The 10,039-nt window shown below is 40.6% G+C and overlaps 1 pseudogene; it reads left to right on the forward strand.

Moving 5' to 3' along the window:
* The first annotated feature begins 1,674 nt into the window (after window positions 1-1,674).
* LOC102867383 lies at window positions 1,675-4,371 on the forward strand (annotated as a pseudogene).
* The last annotated feature ends 5,668 nt before the right edge of the window (window positions 4,372-10,039 follow it).

Raw genomic sequence — 10,039 nt, forward strand, 5'->3', positions numbered from 1 at the left:
TTATGTGCCATTGAGTTCCCTATGAATTACAGCAACTCTATGAATAATAGCTATGAACCCTGCTCTATCACGAATCAGTCTCACTGTCTCTGAAACATCTATCCTTATTACCCCAGTTCCTATTCCAACTTACCTCATCCTTGGTCTTCCTCTCCTTTGCTGTCCCTCCATTCTTCCAAGCATGATGTTCTTCTCCAAGGGTTGGTACTTCCTGGCAAGGTGCCCAAAGTTTGTCAGACAGAACTTCAAAATCCTACCCCCCAGGGAGAAACTTAGTTTCACCTTCTCCAAGACAGACCTATTTGTTTTCCTGGCATTCATTCAAAACTCTTCTTCAACACCACAACTCAAAGGCATCAATTCTTCTGCCATCCTAAGTCATAGCCCAGCTCTCAAATTCATAGCAAGTAATTGCAAAAACTATGTCCTATATAGGTGCACCTTAGTCTCTAGACTGATATCATTGGTCTTTAGCACTCTGGATAGGTCTCTGACAGCAGATTTCCCCAATGCAAGTTGTCTTTTGATTTCCTGACTGCTGGTGCCAAGAGTGTTAATTGTGGAAACTTTGTGGGAACAGATTGCCATGGGTTTTTTCTCTTAAAAAATCTCTGGTTGAGTCTGAACTGTCAGTGTTCTGATTAGCAGCTGATTGTTTCACCATTGCACCATCAGGGCTTGAGTAGATCCCAATATGTTGACAACCTCTATTGTTCAGATAGCACAACATAGTTTGCTAAAAGTGAAATGGACTGGAGGGACTTACTGCTGAAGATCAAAGTACTCTCTGTATGGATTACAACTCAACATAAAGCAAAAATCCCTGTAACTAGATCCATAAGCAACACATCATGATATATGAAGGAAAGACTGGAATTGTCAAGGATGTAATTTTACTTGGATCCACCAAAAAATGCCCATAGAAGCAGCAGCTAAAAAAAACTCAAAAAACAAACAAGCCATATATGTCATTGAACAACTCTACTGCAAAACACTTCTGTAAAGTGTCAGAAAGCTGTCACTTTAATGAATAAAGTAGGTCTGACTCTGTGGTATTTATAAATGCTTCATAAGTAAAACAATAGCTTGGTCATAAAAAAGGAAGTCTGAAGAATTGATGCCTTTGAATTACAGTGTTGGTAAAAAATATTTAATAAACTATGAACTACTAGAAGAACAAATAAATCTGTCTTGGTAGAAGTACAGCCAGAAACTTTCTTGAACAGAAAGATGGCAAGACTTTTGTCTTACATACTTTAGATATGCTATTTGAAGGGACCGGTCTCTGAAGATACTAAAAAATTATAAACTGACATGGTGATTGCGAAAATATACTGAAGCATGACAATGATTGTGAGGATGGTGCGGGAATACACAGTGCTTCATTCTGTTGTGTACAGGATGACTATGAGTCAGAAGCAAAGCAATTCAACAGCACCTTACAATGATAATGGGTTAAAAAAGAGACCTGGTGGTAGTAATTAAGCCCTTAGCTGCTAACTTAAAGGTTTGTGATTTAAACTTTTGAGCCTCTCTGCAGGAAAGAGGCAGTGGACTGTGTCTATAACTATTTCCTGCTCCCTTTAGTCACCCCCACATAGCTGGCAAGCCTTGTGCAGCCTGGTCTCAGACCCTGCCCTCACCTCTTTGATTCTTGTAACCCTTTTCATCAAGATGCCTGAGGAAGTGCAGCACGGCGAGGAGGAAGTGGAGACTTTTGTCTTTCAGGCAGAGATTGCCCACCTTATGTCTCTTATCATCGATACCTTCTATTCCAACAAGGAAATTTTCCTTAGAGAGTTGATCTCAAATGCTTCTAATACATTGGACAATATTCACTATGAGAGCCTGGCAGACCCTTCTAAGTTGGGCAATGGTAAAGAGCTGAAAATCTACATCATCCCTAACCTTTGACTCTTGTGGACACAGGCTGATCTCATAAATAATTTGGGAACAATTGCAAGTCTGGTACCAAAGCATTCATGGAGGCTCTGCAGGCTGGTGCAGACATCTCCATGATTGGTCAGCTTGGTGTTGGTTTTTATTCTGCCTATCTGGTGGCAAGGAAAGTGGTAGTGATCACAAAACACAGTGATGATGAGCAGTATGCCTGGGAGTCTCCAGCTGGGGGTTCCTTCACAGTTCCTGCTGACCCTGGTGAGCCATGTTTGGGGTACTAAAGTCATTTTGCACCTTAAAGAAGACCAGAGTACTTGGAAGAGAGATGAGTCAAAGAAGCAGTGAAAAAGCACTCACAGTTCATAGGCTATCGCATCACCTTCCATTTGGAGAAAACAAGAGAAGGAAATCAGTGATGAGGCAGAAGAGAAAGGTGAGAAAGAGGAAGATAAGGATCATGAAGAGACGCCCAAGATAGAAGATGTGGGTTCAGATGAGGAGGATGACAGTGGTAAAGACAAGAAAAAAAAAAAATTAAAGAGAAGTACATTAATCAGAACAGATTATCCAGGAGGCGGGGCTCTATGAGGAGAAATGTGGGGTCAAGATTGGTGAACGATTTATCAACAACCTGCGTTATGTGGATGACACAACCCTGCTTGCTGAAACTGAAGAGGACCTGAAGCGCATGCTGCAGAGTGTCAAGGACTGCAGCCTACAATATGGATTGAGGCTCAATGTCAAGAAGACAAAGATTCTCACCACTGGACCAATTGGCAGCATCAGGATGGATGGTGAAGAGATTGAGATTGTACACAGCTTTAGTTTGCTTGGCTCAATAGGCAACAGTCTTGGCACCAGCAACCAGGAAATTAAAAGGCACATTGCCATGGGAAAATCTGCTGTTAGGGACCTCTCCAAATTGCTGAAGAGCAATGGTATCTCTTTGGAGACTAAGGTGCATCTGATACAGGCCATGGTCTTCACAATCACCTGTTATGCATCAGAGAGTTGGACAACGACCAAGGAGGATAGAAGGAGAATTTATGCCTTTAAGCTGTGGTGCTGGAGAAGAGTATTGAGAATACCATGGACTGCTAGGAAAACAAACAGATTTGTCCTGGAAAGGGTTAAACCGGGTGGCTCCTTGGAGGCAAGGATTCTGAGGCTCCGTCTAACATACTTTGGACATGTTGTGAGGAGAGACCGGTCCTTAGAGAGGGACATCATGCTTGGGAGGGTGGAGGGACAGCGCAGGAGAGGAAGGCCCTCTATGAGGTGGATTGATTCAGTGACTGGGATAATTGGGATGGGAGTGTCAGAGACAGTGCGATTGGCACAGGACAGAGCGGAGTTTAGGGCTGTTGTACATAGGGTTGCTATGAGTCACAGGCGACTCGACAGCACATAACAACAACAACAACAACAACATTAATCAGGAAGAACTGAACAAAACTAAGGCCATTTGGACCAGAAATCTGAAGGCATCACACAAGAGGAATATGGAGAGTTCTACAAGAGCCTCACTAATGATGGGAAGACCAGTGTGCAGTCAAGCACTTCTCAATAGAGGGCCCGCTGGAATTCAGGGCATTGCTCTTTATCCCCTGCCGGGCTCCCTTTGATCTCTTTGAGAACAACAAAAAGAATAACATTAAACTTTATGTTCGTCGTGTGTTCATCATGGACAGTTGTGATGAGTTGATACCAGAATATCTGAAGTTTATATTTGGTGTGGTTGATGCTGAGGATCTCTGTCCCTCAACATTTCTCAAGAAATGCTGAAACAGAGCGAAATCTTGAAGGTCACCCACAAAAACATCATCAAGAAGTGCCTTGAGTTCTTCTCTGAGTTGGCAGAAGACAAGGAGAACTACAAGAAATTCTGTGAGTCATTCTCTAAAATCTGAAGCTTGGAATTCGTGAAGAGTCTACTAACTGGCGTGGCTTTTCTGAGCTACTTCACTGTCACACTTCCCAGTCTGGAGAGGAGATGACTTCTCTCTCAGAATATGTGTCTCACATGAAGGAGACCCAAAAGAAGTCCATTTATTACATCACTGGTGAGAGCAAAGAGCAGGGGCCAACTCTGCTTTTGTGGAACAAGTGCGCAAGCGGGGCTTTGAGGTTTTGTGTATATGACCGAACCTATCGACGAGTACTGTGTGCAACAGCTCTAGGAGTTTGATGGAAAAAGCCTGGTTTCTGTCACCAACGAGGGCCTAGAACTACTCGAAGATGAAGAGGGGAAAAAAAAAATTGGAGCAGAGCAAAGCCAAGTTTGATAGGCTCTGTAAGCTCATGAAGGAAATTTTGGATAAGAAGGTTGAGAAGGTGACAATTTCCAGTAGGCTTGTATCTTCACCCTGCTGCATTGTGACTAGCACATATGGCTGGACAGCCAGTATGGAGCAGATAATGTGAGCACAGGTGCTTCCGGCACCACCGATCATCCAATTGTTGAAACACTGAGACAGAAGGCTGGGGCAGACAAGAATGACAAAGCTGCTACTGAAGGTTATCCAAAAACGACTGGAACAGCACATCAGCACAGAACTGCCAGAAGTCCAGGCTGGGTTTAGAAGGGGTCATGATACTAGGGATATTGTAGCGAATGTTAGATGGATCTTAACTGAAAGCAGGGAATAACAGAGGAGTGTCTATCTGCGTTTTATTGATCATGTAAAGGCGTTTGTGAATCATAACAAACTGTGGCTGAATCTGAGAATGGGAATCCCAAAACACTTGATCATGCTATTGGGAAACCTATTTTTGAGACTTATAGAAAACCTATGTACAACAGTACATAGTAAACCCTTCTCTGTCCTGCGCCTATCGCGCTGTCTCCGACACACCAACCCCGATTATCCCAGTCATTGAATCAATCCTCATAGAGGATCTTCCCCTCCTGCGCTGTCCTTACACCCTCCCAAGCTTGATGTCCCTCTCCAAGGACCGGTGCCTCCTTACAACATGACCAAAATAAGCCAGACAAAGCCCCATAATCCTTCACTCCAAGGAACAGCCCGATTAAACCCTCTCCAGGATGAATCTGTTTGTTTTCTTAGCAGTCCATGGTAACCTCAATACCCTTCTCCAGCACCACAGCTCAAAGGCATCAATTCTTCTTCTATCCTCCCTAGTCATTGTCCAACTCTCTGATGCATAACAAGTGATTGCAAAGACCATGGCCTGTATCAGATGCACCTTAGTCTCCAGAGTGACACCATTGATCTTCAGTACTTTGGACAGGTCCCTAACAGCAGGCTTTCCCATCGCAATACCTCTTTTAATTTCCTGACTGCTGGTGCCAAGAGTGTTAACTGTGGAGCCAAGCAAACTAAAGTGAACAATTTCAATCTCTTCACCATCCACCCTGATGCTGCCAGTTGGTCCAGTAGTGAGAATCTTTGTCTTCTTGATATTGAGTCTCAATTCATATTGAAGGATGCAGTCCCAGACCCTCTGCAGCAAGCTCTTCAGGTCCTTCTCAGTTTCAGCAAGCAGGGTTGTGTCATCTGCATAACGCAGATTGCTGATAGATCTTCCACCAATCCTGACACCACACTTCTCACAGAGCCCATCCTCCCAGATAATCTGTTCTGCACACAGGTTGAAAAGGTATGGAGATATGACACATCCCTGGCGTACGCCCTTCCCAATTTTGAACCATGCAGTGTTTCCTTGCTCTGTTCTGATGCCTGCCTCTTGGTCCAAGTATAGGTTTCTCATTAGCATATCAAGTGTTCTGGGATTCTCATTCTTCTCAGGGTCAGCCACAGTTTGTTATGATGCACACAGTCAAATGCCTTTGCATAATCAATGAAACACAGATAGACACTCCTCTGGTATTCCCTGCTTTCAGCTAAGATCCATCTAACATTCTAAACCCAGTCTGGACTTCTGGCAGTTCTCTGCTGATGTGCTGTTCCAGTCGTTTTTGGATAATCTTCAATAGAATCTTGCTTGCATGTGAAATCAATGATATTGTTCTATAGTTTCCACACTCTGTTGGGTCACCCTTGTTTGGGATGGGAACAAACATAAATCTCTTCCAGTCAGTTGGCCAAGTGGTTGTTCTCCAGATTTCTTGGCACAACTTGGTGAGCACATCCAGGGCAGCATCTGTTAGCTGAAATATGTCAATTGGTATACCATCTATTCCGGGGACCTTATTTTTTGCTATTCAAAGCAGCTTGAACTTCCTTCATCACCATAGGCTCTTACTCATATGTTGTTTCATGAAATTCTTCTGTTTCTGCCAATTTCTTTTGATAGAGTGATTCAGTATATTCTTTCCATCTTCTTTAATACTTCCTGGATCATTTAATATTCTTCCTAAACATCCTTGATTATAGCAACTCGAGGTTTGAATTTGTTCTTCAGTTCCCTGAGGTTAAGAAATGCTGAGTGAGTTTGGTCCTTTTGATTTTATCACTCCAGCTCCTTGCACATTTTATTGTAATATTTTACTTTGTCATCCAGCACTGCCATTTGGAATCTTTTGTTCATCTCTTTAGTGTCTTGAATTCCTCCTTCTGCTTTGGCTTCTCTGTGCTCCAGTGCAATATTCAGAGTTTCTACTGACATCCATTTTGGTCTTTTCTTCCTCCTCTGTCTTTGTAATGACCGTTTGCACTCTTCCTGGATGATACATTTGACATCCTCCCAAGGCATCAAACCTGTTCCTGAGATGGTTCTGAAATTCAGGTGGAATAGACTTAAAGTCATATTTCAGTTCCCATTGATTCAGTTTAATTTTCCTCAGCTTCAGCTTGAACTTGCCTATGAGTAGTTGGTGGTCTGTTCCACATTCAGCTCCTGGCCTAGTTTTCACAGCTGATATTTTAGCTTCTCCAGCAGTTCTTTCCACAGATGTAATCAATCTGATTCCTATGCATACCATCGGGTGAAATCCATGTGTATAACCTGAGTTTATGTTTCTTATAAAAAGTATTTGCTATGAATAAGTCATTGGTTGTGCAAAGTCCAATCATTCTGTCTCCAGCTTCATTTCTGTCACCGAGTCTATGTTTTACAACTACTGATTCTTCTTATCTGTTCCCAAATTTTGCATTCCTGTCACCCATTATTATCAATGCATCTTGATTGCATGTTTGATTGCTCTCTGACTGTAAAAGTTGGTAGAAATCTTCTATTTCCTCTTCTTTGGTTCTGGTTGTTGGTGCATATACCTGAATGATAGTGGTATCCATTGGACTTCCTTATATGCATATTGATATAATCCTGTCACTCACAATATTGTACTTAAAGACATATCTAGAAATGACTTCTTTAACTATGAAAGCAACCCCATTTTTCCTCACCTTTTCATCTCCAGAGTAATATATCATATGATCATTGACTCAAAATGCCCCATGCATCCCATCTCATCTCATCAATGCCTAGTATGACAATATTTATACGTTCCATTTCTTCTTTAACAATATCTAATTATCCTACATTCATGGTTCTCACATTCCATGTTCCAGTCACTAGTGTCTGCTTACAACTGTTCCTCTTTGTATTTCCATACTTGAAAGCTTCACCGCAGTTACCCTTTCTGTTGGCCTATGGGTGTTCTGTTGTACACAGGGTTTTCAGAGGCCTGCTATTTTGGGAGTGGATGGCCAATCCTTCTTCTAAGTCTGTCTTAATCTGAATGTTCAGATTTAGAGAAGTATCTGACAGACAAGCATTTTACAGAAAAAAGTGAAAGATATCTCTCTTACTGTGGAATTAACCATTAGTTTCAGTGTTGTCTCTGCCCTTGCCACAAGTGTCTTTACCTACTTATTACCTGCTTCACCACCCACGAGGATACCCATCCACTTCTACCCACTCCCTTCAACATCTATCTCCCATTGTCCAGCCCTTGATCTGATAGCTTGTATCTGAAGCTTTCTTGCCTTCTGTGATTCCAAAAACGTCAGCTGTGGACAATTTCTTATGCTGTGACCAGTGTCTCTTGAGTTTGGTGGTAATGTTTTCCAAGTGAAGGTGGTGTGTCCTGTAGAACTGGTGTATAGATTGCTTTTTTCTTGTCCCGAGGGCCCTAATGATTTCCATTCAGCCTTGTGTTCTTCTCATTTACCTGCGGGACAGGGTGGGGATTTCTGAGGACCCTTTGTTCTGACCTGCTTCTCTGCCTGTAAGGATTCCTTTCTGTCTTTCTATGCATCCCGAGATTTCCTTACAGCCTTGCAATATATAGTCTCTGAAAATTCACTGGAGGGTCAGCTATAAGTTAGTTATGACTAGATATCATACAATCAGAACAGTAGTTTTGGGCACACGATTTAAAGGAGAAGCAATAACTCAAAATAATATTTTAATGCAATATTTTAAAAAGTTAACATCCAAAACTTATAAGGAATATATAAAAATCTTTACTTAAAGATATTATGCCATCATGTAGCAGAGGCCTGGGCAAAAAAGAAAGACTTATAGCTGTAAAAACACAGTTTTATATATCTTTAATAGTTTCTTTTCTTGCTATGTTAAAATTCTGAAGCTTTGAAAATTGGTGCACTAATATACATAGTACTGTTTTAAGTTTAAATACTTCGTATTCTCTTGACCAGATATTTAAGATAGTCAAAAATAGAATGTTGTTGTTGTTATTTTTTACCATAGAGTAGGAGCAACTCATACTCTGAAAACCTCCAGCAGGTTTTCAGAGACAGTTAATCTTATGAAAGGAGAGCTTTCTCTCTCAATAATAGAATAATTAAAAAATTAATAAACTACTGAGGATTATTATTAAGGAGAAATGTCAAATTAGAAATTCTCTTCATTGAACATGAGATAAGCAAAGAAAATATTATTGATAAATTTAATTCCACTACAAGTTTAAAAAGGACCATTTTAACAAATTCTGGCTTCTGTAAAAGTAAAATATTTCAAATTAATGTTCGAATTTTAATACATTTACTTTTCAGTGTTTTTTTAATTACTTCCAGAGGAAATATTAAAAATACAGTAGTAAAAAAAAAGTAGGATGAAAATGTTACAACTTTTTACATCTATATAATTCATGTTATAACATTCACCAGCAAATAACACCATGTACTTGGGTAGAGTTTTCCTTTTGCCTTAGGCTCCAACATGGTTCCACGCAGTATGTGGGTTGGGTTGTTTTGGGTTTTTTGAGGGGGTGGGGGTGTTTGTGTTTTTTTCCACCCTCTGCATTCCCAGGTCTCTAAGAGAGATTTGTTTAGTCTGCAGTTCTTTTCCTCCTAGTATATTCCTGCATCCACTCCACTCCATTCCACCCTACTCTAATTTGAAGGAATGCAATCACTTAAGAATCACCACTCATCTTCTCTTTCCTTAAAGTCTCGTGATAAAAAGGCCCAAAGTGCTGGGTCAATTATTGAACAGATATTGGATTCAATTACTTTATAAAAAATTCCTGTCTTGGATGTGACTAAGTTTAACTTCTAGCAGTGGATATCCCAAACCTATATGATTTAGTTCACAAGTGTGTCTGTTGAATGCTGTCTCAGTTGCATGGTCCTCCTATAACAGCCATACTACAAGCAGATGGCCTTGTTGTTAATTGCCTTTGAGTAGATCATGACTCACAAAGACTCTATGAACAAAAGACCTGAAGCCTAAGAAACAGAAATGTATTCTCACAGTTTAAGAGTCTCTAAGTCCAAATTTAGTACACTAGCTCTCAAGGAAAGCATTTCATTGTGGAGGAAATCTATGATTTTTCTTGAGCTTCTTTCCTTGTGGTTCTCTTTAAGTTTTGAGCTTCACTGTATGAAGAGGCTTTCCAACACAGATCTGTGACCAAAGAATGTGCTGCACTCACAACTTCTGTGTCTTGATGAGACTGAAGTTTTCCTCTCTTCTTGTTTTCTATCCTTTATTTCTTCTTAGACAGAATATGCCACAAATTACACCCCAGAGAAACTACCCTTATTTCTCACCTGTGTTCGGATGAGAATAAAAGTATTGCAAGCCACTCTTAATCCTTTTACAACTGTTCTTTATCAGATCATAGGGGATCATTACATAATTCCATAATGCAACATTGGCATACATGTGTATTAAGAAGATCTGGTGTGAAAAACAATGTATATAAACTTTGTAACTAAACCAGTATAAAAATTATAGCTATATAATTTTT

The sequence above is a fragment of the Elephantulus edwardii genome, unplaced genomic scaffold, assembly GCF_000299155.1.
Source record: "Elephantulus edwardii isolate Elephantulus edwardi_28Jun2011 unplaced genomic scaffold, EleEdw1.0 scaffold00031, whole genome shotgun sequence".
Classification (NCBI taxonomy): Eukaryota; Metazoa; Chordata; class Mammalia; order Macroscelidea; family Macroscelididae; genus Elephantulus; species Elephantulus edwardii.